Genomic DNA, 14,490 nt, shown 5'->3' with positions numbered 1-14,490 from the left:
TTAAAGAAAGCTTGATAGATATATGAATGATAGTGGTTGGCTTTAAATTTTAAATCAGTTCATTTCCTTAATAATTTTAATTTGGCTTAGAGGGTGGAACAGCTGAAGTGGACCAACAGGTCCCTTGTTGTCACTAAACGTTATGTCATGTTATATTAAAATAATATTTATTTCTTTTTAGCTGCAAACTGGGCAGTGTACAATGAGCTGTTCATATTTCCTATTCCTTAACATTACTTTACTTTCATGCTAGCACATTACAATTATTTACTTTAAAATGTTTTATTGTTCTAACGCTAGTCAATATTCTAAAGTTTACATCGTTTAGCCTATCACATTAACACACCTCTGTATTTCTCAGTCTTTGTGTTTCGTTTTAACACGCACACCTGTTCGTCATTTCAACTTTTCTTTATCTCGTTACAACGATTGTATCCATTATTCAAACCCGTTTCACTTCTCTCTCTTTAACACCTTCTAACTTTCCTTAGTCTATAATTTCTCTAATCCTGAATATAGTTCTAATTTGCTCCTCAGTCAAAACATTCTGTTAGTCGATTTAATTTGAGTACCTATTCATTACTTGTTTCTTCTTTGTTTAAGCCTACTTCCTTTTTTTTTACTTTAAAAAATCGTTTTAACTCACTCCTTTTTCTTTCATGTAAGTATTTGTCTTATATAATATTTACAATTCTTTACTGTTCGACTTAAGACACCTCTATATATCAGTTAAAGATTCTTTTCCACCTTGTCTTCTCTACTTATCTCAACTATTTCTGATTCTTCTCGCCTATACCTATTAATCTCTTGTGTAGCATTTTCTATTTATCTCTCTTCCTTTTTCCCTTTTTCTATGTGGAATACTTTAAATATTTATAATTTGTAACTCTTCTCAGGAGAGAACCTCTATACTGTAATGGCATGTTATATAAGTAGCGATCCTAACACACACATGTAAGAAAAAGAAAAAAAAGACGAATCGTATCGAAGAAAAGAAATACAGTCTGAGAAAATACAGTCATACCTGATACACTTGTCAGAAGTGTCTACGTTCGAACTGTTAGAAAAACGTTAAGAGGTAGTTGAACACGAGAAGGACACGCTCTGAAACTTGACGACAGATATTTGTGTTGAAATGCTTCTAACTATCTCAAGACATTCTGATCTGTGGAACAAGAAATTATGGTAAGTCCGACGCCAGATTAGAGTTAAACGAAAAGATAAGTGTAAAGTTCCAAGGTCAGCCAAAACATCAACGACCCCAAAAAACATTTTTGGTTCTTCTTGAAATGTGGTTTTAAAACTGAGTAAACAGTTGTACAAATACATTCTTACCAACATGTACATATACGCAGACATATATATATATATATATATATATACACGTATATAATATTTAGATATTTGCAAAGTGAATCAACGATGAAAATTCAGATCTTATTGTAAATAATTTCGTATTTATTCTAATTTTTGATATCTATCTTTTTATCGTTTTATTTTTGCTTCCATAGTTTTCGACATTTCAGTTACAGTAACATTAGTTTAACTGAATTTGCAAGTTTAGTAATTGTTTATATGTTGCTCTTCGTTTCGTAAATTTAGACTTTCTATTAAAGGAAGAAAAAAAAAGTCAGGTGCTCTGCTATCATTCTGTTTGGAAAACTGCAATTTGTTGACTTTACTGCCATCTAGTGGGAGTATACATTAATGAATCCTGCATTACAGACTTAATTATCGTTTAGCTTATGCATTTCAATTTGAATAACGAATATCAGGAGTTTATTTTGAATCACAAGTATACATAGATGGAAAAATTATTTTATCGTGTTTTTAATCAGAATTCGCACTCAAGCTTTCTGTTTTGTTTTATGAGAATATGTTAATGTGCGATAACTCTGAAATATCCTTTCATAAACAAAAATTATAGTTATGATAAATTCCTTTCAAATTAAAGTTCAAATATTTGGTTAGCTGCATTGGTAATGAAAAACAATCACACCTCACTTTATAGCGTCTAATTATTTATAAATGATATAATCGTAAGACTATAATAAATATTTTCCTATTTATAAAATCCTTCACAAGATGGCACAATGTCAGTAAAAAGCTACGTTGTGGTTTGTCTTCCTGTACGAGTATCGAAACCCAATCTTTAGCGTTATTTGCTTTCAGAGTAATCGATGAACCACAGAGGAACTTAAGAGGAGAGAAAAACAAGAACATTTAATTTATTTACCAGCAAAAAAATATTTGAAAGAATTCATAATGGTATAAATAAATAATAATAAATGAAATATAAGCAGTACATTTAATTCAAAATTATCAGAAGAATTTCTAAGTACGTTAAGGAATCCTGAGTATTGAAAGTATAGATAATAATGCATCCACGATAAACAAGAAAATGGTTTAGTTATAACTCCTTCTTGTGTTTTATAACCAACTTATGGTGACTTACAACTGACTTCTGTTATATCTACAAGTGAATTAAGTTTGTTTTTTTATATTCGAGGAAGTTTTATGTAAAATTATTTCATGAACTGTTTGGTTATGCTTAATCTTAAGCTAAATTCAATGGTTGATTGGAATTAAGCACAAGGCTACACAATGGGCTTTCTGCGTTCTACCCACCACGGGTATCGAAATTCGGTTTTTAGTAGTTTGAGTCTGCAAACATACCGTTGTGTCATTGAGGGACAAATTCAAAGCGTTCTGGATTTCGGAGCTGGCGAAACGGATTTGAATCCGTGCGATACTACAAATTATTCCCTGCACTTTACGCTGTATATGCTAAAAGAATGATAGTATATCCAATAATGTGATTGGTTGATGGTAAAGTGTTGTTGACTGGCTGACTTACTTCTCTCTGGTCAGTAGTTGAAAATGAGGACAGACACAGATAGACTTTAGCATAAAAATAAAATACAAATTCAAAGTTCAATAGTTCTGAGTCTTTAAGTTGTATAAACTGTTTTGACCAATTTTATATCTGTTCATTCGACAGAGATCGTTGATGGAATATATCAATCAGTGTATTTATGTGTGAAAGTCAGACTGGTATAATTTTAGTGTAAGACTAGAGGAAAGGCAGCTAGTCATCAGTACCCATCGCCAACTCTTGGGCTACTCTTTTACCAACGAATAGTGGGATTGACCGTCACATTATAACGCCCCCACGGCTGAAAGGGCGAGCATGTTTGGTTCGACCGGGACTCGAACCTCCGACCCGCAGATTACGAGTCGAACGCCTTAACTCACCTGGCCATGCCGGGCCCCAGTGAAAATTGCGTTACAATGTTTGTTCGATACTACCATACAAACACTAACATATGGAGAAGATCAAAATCAAAATTCAGTCCAAATACAAGGCTTATTTAAGGTGGTAATACAGAACTGTACATTTGTAAATTGTATGACAGCATGAAAACAAATAAGATGTCATATATAGAGAAAGTGCTTATATACAAAATATTGATGTATTGTACAACTTATTCATTGTCATTCCGTATTATGTATGTGATATGATCTCGCATCATCAGTACATTCACGATCTAATTACCATCGTGCGTTTCTTGTGACACTTGTATGTGTAATGCTTGTGCTTTCCATAATTATTAACATTGATTTACGTATGTACTTCATAATTTTAAAGTTAATGAAACAATAACTTCATGTAACTATTCCTTTATTGAACCTTAATTTGTTAAATTATAATAAAATTCTTACAAATTTAGTGTATATGAATAGCAATAATATTCGGTATGTAATTACGTAATAAAAAATAACTTAAATGTAAATATACATATTTTTATATATACCCTTGTCAACTAAACCTGTTAAGTTTAAGATTTTTTAAGCTCGTTTGATCCACTTGGGTTTCATTTCAAATTTATTAAAATCTGTGATGCACCAGAGTGCAAATTTAAAACATCTTTTAAAAGTTTGAATTACCCAGGCATGCAATAGTTTTTTTTTGTCTTGAAATGTTTAAATTTTCTACAAAACTTCCTGCACACTGATTCCGAAAATAATATCCATTTATTCTCTATCACGTACAGACTTTTCACAAAATGTCATATATACTTTTAAATAAGTGAATCCTTTTCACTGAAATAGGGTCGTGGTTATGCTTAAAATGTTGATAACTACTACAGATTTATCTAGACCAATCGCAGCAATAGCTCGTTCTATAACTCAAACACTATTCATAACACCAAAAAAGAAAAATCTTAACTCTGGTAAACCAATTAATAATTTGATCTAAGTAAGTTTTTTTCTTTCCGAATATGTAAAAATACTTTCAAGTGATATAAAAAAATAATATTATATTCGAAATCTACATTGTATAGTAGTTCAATGAAAATATAAAGAAGTTTCTTTTTTTCATTAAACGTTCGTATCAACTTCTGATTTATTGTAGTAATTAATTTCTTAACCTTGCATTCTTTACTCATTTTGTTTAATGCTACTATGACCAATGTTGTGTAAAGTGCTTGTCAGTAAACGCATTTATTTCGGATCAAAATATATTACGTCTTGGTCTGTTATCTTCTGAGTTAAATAAATATATAGAAAACTGATATTGGCAGAAAAGATAATAAATCTAGTGAGTTTTTGTGCAACCTTCACTTCGTAAATAGTTATTGTGTGTTTGTTTTGATTGATCCTAACATTTATTTCCATTGTTTTGCAAAGACAGACAAATAAGCGTGAAACACATTGGAAAAGTTCTAGAAACGTTCAACTTAGTGCAGTTTTATGGTACATTAGCTTTGAATGAATGAGAAATTTAATAACTGGGGTGGTTACTTAAAAACTCAGTACGTCAACTTTTGGTATTCGGAACAGGCAAAGTACAGCGAGTCATAAGCGGATAGACTTATATTACAGGACATACCTGTGTATACCTGAGTTAGAGAATGTTTTGGTGTGATTATCGTAAACGTTTCACTTTCTTGACAGCCATATTATTATAATAGGCAGGAAAATAATCAATAAGCATAAGGAAGAATTTTGTTGATGATGGAACATACCGCATGTTTCGATAGAACATTGGTCTGTCTTCTTCATACCTATAGTATATACCACCAAAAATAAACGAATCACTTCTCACACCAAACATGCTCGCCCTTTCAGCCGTGGGGGCGTTATATTGTTATGGTCAATCCTACTATTTGTGGGTGAAAGAGTAGCCCAAGGGATGGCGGTGGGTGGTGATGATTAGCTGCCTTACCACTATTCTTACACTGTTAAATTAGAGTAGCCCTAATTTGTTTTCAAAACAAACCAAATCAAAAATAAAATTCTTCCTTATAATTCTTTGTTGCTTACCTATTATTATGTTAGCATAATGTGCTTTCTGTGTTGAGCAGTTTAAAAGTTGTAGATAGAGAATATATGGATTAAAATATCTTGATTAATCCTTTGAATATAGAAAATGCCAAGAAATATTTCACTACTTTGTTTTTTGAATTTCGCGCTAAGCTACTCGAGGTTATCCGCGTTAGCCGTCCCTAATTCAGCAGTGTAAGATTCGAACGCCTTAACCCACCTGGGCATGAGGGACCAAAAATCTTTGCCCCGGGTGAGGCTCGAACTCACGGCCTTCAGATTATGAGACTGACGCGCTGCCTACTGCGCTACCGAGGCTAGTTATTCCCTTCTCTAATAGAATTGCTGTTATTTAAAATTATGGGAAAAAGTATAACAATATGTAAATTATTGATTTTCTCATTTTACCTATACGTTTTTCATTTATTTAGTGTGAAATTTTAAGAGAAGAAACACGTAACTTTAAATAATTAATATAAATACAAAGCGTTGCAATATACGTTATTAACTTTAGTTTTTATGTCTGTCATCACTCTGTCCTCCACTGGATGGCGTTAAGTGTTTGTTTTCATACTGCTAAAATCATGGGTTCGATTTATCTATGTGGACACAGCAGACGATCTCATGTAATTTGCTATAAGAAAACACACACACAATCACCAATGACAGATATTAGAGATTTTTACGCAGACAAATGTAAGTCTATAAAATATTATTTTGTTTTTAAAGAACACCGTTCAATACAGTTAATGTGGTTTGGTGTCGTCGTTAAAATTACACAACAGGTCAAATTAAAGTATTTTGTTTATTTTTCACACTTATAAATATTGCATAATTTCCATTTGTCAACCGCAGGTATCAAACTCGGATTTTTCTTGTTGTAAGCCTTCAGATTAACCGCTGAGTTACCGGGGTCCAACACCTCTTGGAAAAGTCAGAATCAAGTCTGTAAATGATGGTGGTTATTAGTGTTTATCAAAAACTGCAAATATTAGACTTTTCCCCAAGCACAGTTAGAAGGAAATCCAATGTCAAAACATCAGACAAGGCAAAGGGCGGACTAAGAAGATCTCACTGAAAGAGATGTTAGATACCTGAAAACCCGCAGTGGAATAGAAAAAAAGTTGCTTATGACATTAAAACGTCACCCAGATATAGTAACAAGAAATAGTCTCAACAATAGCTCAGAAATGTGCATTTGAGATGAGTTGTAGCAGGGAAGCTCTTATTTCTAAGAGCAAAAAACAACAACAAAGAGACTAAGTTTTTAGAAATGACAAATGTCAGCTGGATGATGACTTGTGACACAATATATTCGAATGCTACTGACCATCTTCAGTAAATTTGGAGTAGCGTGAATAATCGTAAGTACCACAGCATATTAGTTCATCGTGCTGTTCCCTCTGAAAAGAAACTTACTGGACAAGATTTCCTATTTCAACGTAATGATCCCAAACAAACGTTCAAAGAATGTCAAGCTTATCTGTCGTGAAAAGGAGTGAAGGTTTTGTTTTGTTTCCTGTGTTTCGTAACAGTTCTCTGTGTGTTTTCTTACAGCAAAACCACATCGGGCTATCTGCTGTCCAAGGAGGGCAATTTAACCTCTAATTTTAGCAATGTAAATCCTAAGACAGCAGTTCTGCTTCTTTCTGAAATAGTGGTTTGAATTTCTTTACCAGTACGCTTGTTAAGTATGAGAGACTGAAGCTTTTGGGTTCTTGTACTTTTACGTGTGTATGAACAAGAATGTGTGAGTTCTTTAAACATTATTCACGTGAAGTGTATTTTAAAATATGATTCATATTTGTTATGTTTCAACTTAAGTATTATTTAGGGGTGTTGTTAATATGTAACTGTACATATATGTATACGTGTCACATGATTGTATAGTACTTTATGATCAAGTTACATGTAAAACTCCAAGAAACTTGTAACTTTTATCATAGCCAAAAAACTTGTAACTTTTATCATAAACGTTGAAATAAACAAAATTACTGCGTATCGTCCGTTTCGATCAATTTATATTCAAATACCTAAAAATATTCATTTCCTGGAGTGATTTTTTAAGTAATGCTGAATGGTGAATTTGACTGAGTTAACAAAAGCCCAGTATTTGACACAAGGCTATAAATGTAATTTTTTTCATTCTTTTCCTGTACTTTTAGAAATTACTCACGAAGGATAGGACTATGCGATTGTAAGTATTTACTTATTATACCCTTCTTATCCTGTTCTTAAAACAGCCTACATCTGGAGGTCAGTGTTTTCATTAACCATCAACATTTCTCAACCAAATAAAGACTTCCATTAAGCCCATAGATTTAACAACCAGCTACTTCTTCACGTCTTGTTATCACGTTTTAGTAATTATGGATCTATAAAGGTTTAGAAAATAATGAACATGTTTAGAAATGACTTATTTTCCTTCTCATAAGTAATTAGAATTGGAAAGAAAAGAGGCTTGTTTTTTTCTGAATTAATTAGTTATGTTGTAATAGACTCGTACCGATGAAGGGAACTTAATTTTCATTTTCATAATACATACTTGTGAAATTATATGCAATGCACTTTACAACAGAGGTATTATATATATACATATATACATATATATAGAGAGAGAAAGAGAGAATTAATATGATAGAATTAAGTAAATTAAATTAAAACATTGTAACTCCTAGCCTGAGACTATTTAAATTAAAACATTATAGCTTACACCCTGAGACTATTTAAATTAAAACATTATAGCTTGTACCCTGAGATTATTTAAATTAAAACATTATAACTTGTATCCTGCCATTATTTAAATTAAAACATTATAGCTGATACCCTGAGACTATTTAAATTAAAATATTATAGCTTGTACTCTGCCATTATTTAAATTAATACATTACAGCTCATACCCTGAGACTATTTAAATTAGTACACCGTTTTTATTTTAATTTTTCTTTAGGCTTATTTTCGGTTGTAAACACACACACACACACACACAGCTAAAATCTTTAGAGTTTTTCTTATTACTCCTATAATACAGCAAGCCTCGGTAGCGCAGTAGGCAGCGCGTCAGTCTCATAATCTGAAGGCCATGAGTTCGATCCTCGCCCGGGGCAAAAAAATTTTATGGCCCGGCATGGCCAACCGTGTTAAGGCATGTGACTGGTAATCTGAGGGTCGCGGGCTCGCATCCCCGTCGCGCCGAACATACTCGACCTTTCAGCCGTGGAAACTTTATAAAGTTACGGTCAATCCCACTATTCGTTGGTAAACGAGTAGTCTAGGAGTTGGCGGTGGGTGGTGTCAAGTAACTTTGTGCGAAATTCAAAAACAAACAAACAAACCTATGAGACAGTATCCGAAGTTTAATTATCTTATGGCTATAGTCATATGTCAGTGTGTTTTGTAAATGCTAATATACATCCAAATTATTCACTATTTGTGTAACTTATGAATATGATTTAGCTTAAATTTCTTATGAAGATCACCGCAACTCAGATAATATTGAAACAGCTAAATACAGAATAACGTACACAAGTAACGTAAGCTTTTTTAATTGTTCAAAACTGATACAATGAAAACGTAGATGATACGAGGGTCGAGGGTGTTACAGTATATAAACTAAAACTGCTTGTAACTAAGACATTACATTGACTAGATAAACTGTGTAGATAAAGACAATATGGCTAAGTGAAAATACAAGACGTGTCATATTTTACTTTTTGAATTTTTTTTTTTTATTTAGTTGACCAAACATGTGAAGGATACACACTGTAGTGTTTTACGATGATCAGTTTCGTGTTTTATACATGCATTAAGTCATATTTTAAAATAATTCCACTTGACATCCTGGGGTATTTGACACAATTTGTCAGAGAATTAAACTGAGTTTCTATGTAAATTATTTGGTATAAAATATTTTGTAACTTACTCTTTTACAGAGATGGATTAATCATAAATAATGAAAGTGGGAAGTTGTAAAGAAGCAAAGAAACTACAATAAGGCACGAATCTGAGATTGGATTTCGAATCTACTGTCTACGTAATAGACTTCGAGATCATAGCTCCAATCCATCAATATTGTTAAAATATAGTTTCTTTATAAGTGTTAGGAAACCGTTGGTTTTCATTGATAATACGTTCTTTTAATATCTTCTTCGCCATTCCCTTGATTGGAAGGAAAGACGTACAACATACAATCGTGATATGAGAGGTACTGAGTATTGTCAGACTTCAGGTAGCTAACAGACGCATGCGCATAATAGAACGTTGTACATCATTACATGTACTGAAGGGGAAAATAGAGCCAATGCACAACCACCTTCTTCTGGAACCGAGACCGACGAAGCTCTATAGCACTTGATGGCTTATTACTATAGAACAAAGTCTGGTTTCTAAAATTCATGTTTAAACTGACACTCTCTCCATCGAAAAGAAGATAAGTTTCTATTGTCTTAAGGATAGCTAAGCTATAAATGTTAATCTTATGTTTAGTCGAATGCTATAAACATTTTTCTTTTAGGCAATCTGCGCTAAAACTAAAATAATTAGCCAGTCCTCGCGATACGTACATGCAATGAAACAGAGGTGACATAAAAACCATTCAGAGTTCAGTTTTTACGCTATTTGGTGAGTAAAATTTAGTTGGTATCTGTTTATTAGTTTGTACGCATTGTTTATCATTCTGAAGTAAGAAATTCGTGTGGTGGTCTTCATTACGAAAAAAGTGTGTATTGGTTTTATTCGGTAAAAACAATTTGTGTATTGGTTTTCACTCTGAAGCAGCACTTTATCTATTGGTTTCTTTCTGAAGTCAAAAAGCATTTATGAAGTAATAGTATTTAAATAGGGAATGAAGAAAAAAGTCGGTACTACTAACTTTCTTCACAGTCACTATATAGAGTATTTTGTATATCAATATGCATAACCTACAGCTTACAAAGGCACAAAAAGTCTGTTTTAAGAATTTTATAAATTCGTGTTACCGTACATTCATTCATCTAAACATCTGAATGATGTCATCATTCAAATCTATCTGTACTTATGCATGTTTCCATAGGAAATCAGTTCATGATACGAAGTGTATTCGAATACATAATATTTGTTATATGCCCATAAATAAGGCAGTATAAGTATTTCTGCTAGAAAGTGTATCAAGCTCAGTATTTAGTACATAGAGCTCGGCATATTAAGAGTAGATGAACCGTTTAAGAAGGTAATTACAAGAACTAGACCAATCGATATTTATCGCAGGACACAGTGGTGAGATAAAGAACACAAAAGATAGTAATCTTGCATTAAGTTTGTGTGAATTTGCTTTTAATAAGATGTTTAAAATGTTCCTTGATACATTTGACATTTATACACGTGTATGTTGCAGTCCTACCTAATGATTTCACTATTTTGTAAGTAATGCAAAGTTTATGAAACTGTTACAATTCATAAGATTCTATGTAAGCCAGGTAAACGTATCTGTATTCCACTCAAACTAGCAGGGCTTTGTTGAAAGGGCGGTAGAATAAAGTGATACCTCAAAATCATCTGAACAATTTTTATGGGTGATGTTTATCTTTGATATTCAATCTTTGTACAGTTATTATAAGCAAACAAAGAGATGCCACGATCGGGTGTGTTTTTCCTTTTGATTATTACTGGCTCTGGAATAGAGTTTTTAAGTTCGCTGTTTGGTTCTTTATTTATCTTCATTAAGCCTCTTTCAACTAAAAAGTTGTGCTTATGAGACTCAACTTCTCACGCTACAATCCCAGTTAATAAATGCATCTAAGTTCAATGAGTAACTGTTTCACTGTAATATGTACATATTATGGTAATAAGCTATTCATATCTTAGAAAGTAAATACATCTATATTGAGAATTATTCTAGCAAATTTACCAAACTTGTTTACAAATGATTTGCACTCAATTAAAAGTTCACGTTAAACCGGATCTTTATCTATAGTCTATGTTAAGCATGACCATAAGAATTCCTTAAACCTGGTTGAAGAACAGTACTGAAGCGTTCATGTTTTCTACTTTGCTCTTCTGGCTTACTAGCCCTCGAAATTAGTCTTGAAGGTGGTTGGCATTAGACAATTAATGTGAGTAGACAGGAATGCTATGAATGTCACTTTATCTGTTTCATTCCAAACAACCAATAAAGGCAATGTCACGTTGTATGATGGAGAAACTAAAGCCAGGATGAAGAAACAAGACATAAGGTAAAGTAAGGAAATAGAAGAGAACCTTACTCATGAATCTCTAGCAACTGTTGAGCTTCTCTTCTCTGCAGGCCACGAGACCGTAACTCTTTTTTATCCTGTAATTAACAGCTGAAGAAGACAGAGCAATGTTCTATCAAAATAAAAACATATTCCTATGCTTATAAGTCGTTGTATTCTCACCTATCAATGCATCAACATAATGTGTTTTCTTCTTGAAGTGGCCCAGCATGGCTAGGTGGTAAGGCACTCGATTCAGAATCTGGTAATCGCGGGTTCGAATCCCAATCACACCAAATATGATTGCCCTTTCAGCCGTTAGGGCGTTATAATGTGACAGTCAATCTCACTATTCCGTGATAAAAGAGTAGCCCGAGAGTTGGCGGTGGGTGGTGATGACTGTCTGCCTTCCCTTTAGTCTTACACTGTTAAATTATGGACGCCTAGTGCAGATAGCCCTTGTGTAGCTTTGCGCGAAATTCAAAAAACAAACAAATAAACGAATTCTTGATGTATTGTTGTTGAAATTTAGGTTTCTATAAGTGTCAAGAAACCATTGATTTTCACTGATAATAAATTATTTTAACAAAGTTCTTCATTCGTCCCTTGATTGGTAAGAATGATGATCTAACTGATCTCTGAAGTTGCTAGTTTTGTCAACTAGTCTTATCTCTCCCTACCGTGAAGGAAAGACAGAGACCAGACCACATGCAGAAACTATTTTACCATGATGCATTGAGGTCCCATGGTGAGGCTCCTTTTTAATGCATTTCTAGTTATCAGTCTTTAGCCTCTCATTTCTCTATTACCGGGTTGAATTATCTGTAGTACTAGTAGAAGATACAGAGTTTGAAATGCACTCTACTGGCTGATATAATTCTAACTCTAGGTGAAGCAAAAAGATTACTTAATAAATCTTTAGAGACATGTTGATGGGCCCTTAAAATGTTGAATACCCTCTTAAAACGCCATACCGACAGCTGAAACGAAATTTGCACCTACTCAATTAGTTAATAATGCATAATCAACCTCAATTCATATGAAACGTTTTTAAATCATAGCACTAGCACCCTTGCTGGAAATAACTTAACCAGTGTTGCTTGGACAAGTAGTTAATGCAGGATGTCTGCTTTCACTGAATTTAACAGGAAGTATTATGTGGAAAATATTCATCACATGCCATCCAAGGAAAAATCAAGAGATGATTTAGCTTAATATATGGAGTGATTCAATCACGTAGATGTTTGGAAGAAAAGGATAATATAATAAACTATACAGCATATTCTGCTAGCTCTAGATGTTCTAGTGTTAAATGCAGTGAAATAACTAAATGATGAACAGCTGTATAACTGAACATCAATTGTAGAAAAACTTCAATGTCGATTTATTCAGATAGATCCACTGAGACAAAAATAAATCTAGACGCAGTGCACTCTTTGAAGAAGTAGCAGTTTCTTTTGATGAATTGAGTTTAAACAACAAGATATATTTAACTAGGGTTGAGACAGTGTACTAATTTCATTGATAAATTCCTTGAATCTACTAAGGGAGTCAATGTAACATTATTTGGGCATCAGAGACATTCTGTACCCAGAAACTATGTTATTGATGATGAGATCTGAACTGGCAACTTCGTGCAAATAATCAAAATCGAAAATTCAGTTGGCAATTACTACAATACTTTTGTCAATTGTATGACCCCTCTGGAAGATCAGACTGAGCCAATAACAACTTAGCTGTAGACTCCAACAGTAAACATACAGTACATCTATGAGACAAAACCATCAGTATGTTGTTGCTCTCGCTGGATCATTGAAAGATTCACTCTTTTGGAGCTACTCCTTATAGTAAATCATGAGAATCAAATTTGAGTCCCTTTAAATTGAGGCCCGGCATAGCCAGGTGATTAGGGAGTTAGATGCGTAATTTGAAGGTCGAGGGTTCGAATCCCGTGCACCAAACATACTCGCCCTTTCGGCCGTGAGAGCTTTATGATGTGACAGTAAATTCCACTCCTCGTTAGTAAAAGAGCAGTCCATAATTTGGCGGTGTGTGGTGATGACTAGCTGCTTTCACTCTAGTCTTACACTGCTAAATTAGGATTACGAGTCGATCGCCTTAACCGCCTGGTCATTCCTAGCTGTAGAAAGAGGTTGCACACAAAATAGTGGCGGTAGGGTTCTTTTCTTTTAACCCAACACTTAATGTATTTCTAAATTTTTTCCATAAGATTAACTAATTGACGTTCATTGGTCCCAAATGTGTCTTACGGGCCAAAGTCGAAACGTCACGAATCAAAGGAGAAAGTGGATATAATTCAAGAAAAAGTTGTTCATATCAGACTTATGGTAGCTGTAGGTGTAGAAACTTCACCTGAGTTTATGTTTTATTGAAATAGTGGCGGCAGTTTTTTCATTGTGTTGCTCTATAGAGAGTCCTAGTACTAGTGCACTCTCTGAGATCTATAAGACCTTTGTGTGCTACCCCCACACTTTGTGTATGTTGTGTTATAGAAAATGCAAAAACTTTTTGTATGAGTGTAGCTCCATCTGTGAATGTAATTAATGTTACCTACGTCAAAGGTAATCAGTGCTCCATAATAGTAACAATAGAAGGTGTAAGGTATTGCTAATTCCAATCTATCATCTCACAAAGTTTGGTTTAGTTTGGCCCAGCGACTCAAGATTAGTTAGATAACGGACAAACAGACAGATATGGAGGTTTTTATTTCATGGTTTGTATACAAAGAAAATTTATGAAAAAATGAATTTAAAATTTGATATGTTGTTTTATTAAAATCATATTTACTCTTTTACATTCAAGTAACTACAATTTAATGCCTTTAATAGGTCTGTTTCAAATCCGTATAATCAAATGACAGCATTGTGCTTTAGCAGAATTTAACATTCAATAATAGGGAAATTGTAAATCATACAAGGAAAAGTTTTAATAA

General features: G+C 33.4%; 1 protein-coding gene and 2 non-coding genes across 11 annotated transcripts in view; 2 read left to right on the top strand and 1 right to left on the bottom strand.

Moving 5' to 3' along the window:
• Positions 1-5,573: 5,573 nt before the first annotated feature.
• Positions 5,574-5,646, bottom strand: TRNAM-CAU (transfer RNA methionine (anticodon CAU)). The gene has a single exon. It is a non-coding gene; the product is annotated as a tRNA-Met (tRNA).
• Positions 5,647-8,362: 2,716 nt separating this feature from the next.
• Positions 8,363-8,435, top strand: TRNAM-CAU (transfer RNA methionine (anticodon CAU)). The gene has a single exon. It is a non-coding gene; the product is annotated as a tRNA-Met (tRNA).
• A 1,191-nt stretch (positions 8,436-9,626) lies between these two features.
• LOC143223216 (cAMP-dependent protein kinase catalytic subunit alpha-like) overlaps positions 9,627-14,490 on the top strand; it is an 85,099-nt gene continuing 80,235 nt past the window's right edge. For 2 of the 9 annotated variants that reach the window (XM_076450851.1, XM_076450858.1), the window contains exon 1: positions 9,633-9,948. The gene's annotated coding sequence lies outside the window, so the exon portion shown is untranslated. Of the gene's footprint in view, positions 9,949-14,490 lie in introns of all 9 variants that reach the window. The other 7 variants (XM_076450860.1, XM_076450848.1, XM_076450850.1 and 4 more) reach the window with 7 other exon arrangements.

This window comes from Tachypleus tridentatus, chromosome 8, assembly GCF_004210375.1.
Source record: "Tachypleus tridentatus isolate NWPU-2018 chromosome 8, ASM421037v1, whole genome shotgun sequence".
Taxonomy (NCBI): Eukaryota; Metazoa; Arthropoda; class Merostomata; order Xiphosura; family Limulidae; genus Tachypleus; species Tachypleus tridentatus.
Note: the sequence above shows the minus strand (reverse complement) of the source record. Positions and strands in the feature narration are given on the sequence as shown.